Here is an 878-nt window from a genome sequence, read left to right on the forward strand (position 1 = left end):
TTTATTAGTACAAATATAAAAAGACATGTTTGCTTTAAAAGTGTCAGTATTAGCTCTTCTCTGACAGCATGGTGGGAGTATATGAAAATGACAAAATCTTCACTACCCCCCTGTAGACATACACCCATCTGGAACAATCCTGACATCCTACAAGAAAATAATATGTTAAATTTCCCAGGTTGGAGAGTCAAGGGAATTGAACGTCTGGAACACATATTTGAAGGTGTAGACTTTATTCCATTTAATAATTTAATAATACAATTTGACATTGAAAATAAATACTTCTTAGAATATCAACAAATTAAGTCTATCATAAAAAAGAAATTTAAGCTTAATAAAACTTTGTTAGAAACACCAATATGTGTGTTAGAGTTCCTTAATCTTAAATCCCCCAAATTATTATCTAAAATATACAAGAAATTGTCTAGAATCAATGACTCCATAATGCTACCTGTTGCAAAATGGGAGTCAGATTTATCACTCAATTTTGACCTAAACACCTGGTCTCATATATGTTTAAGAACATTTAAAATGACTAGAATCTCCAACTTACAATTAATACAGTATAAAGTTCTTTATAGAGTACATTATACAGGTCAGCAAATGTTTAGGATGGGATTTACATCATCTAACAACTGCTCACAGTGCACAGGCAATATTCCTTATGATTACATCCATGCACTCTGGTTCTGCCCACCCGTTCAGAGGTTCTGGGTCCAGGTTTGTGAAGACTTGTCTAAATGTCTGAAATGTAATATTCCACTCTCTCCGTCTGTTTGCTTATTGGCTATCTTGGAAGATGTTATCCTGGAAAAAAATACATATCGCATGATTTTCACTGCCTTATGCATCGCAAAGAAAACCATACTCCTGAATTG

The sequence above is a fragment of the Nematolebias whitei genome, chromosome 14 (assembly GCF_014905685.2).
Source record: "Nematolebias whitei isolate Nwh7 chromosome 14, NemWhi1, whole genome shotgun sequence".
NCBI classification, from domain to species: Eukaryota; Metazoa; Chordata; class Actinopteri; order Cyprinodontiformes; family Rivulidae; genus Nematolebias; species Nematolebias whitei.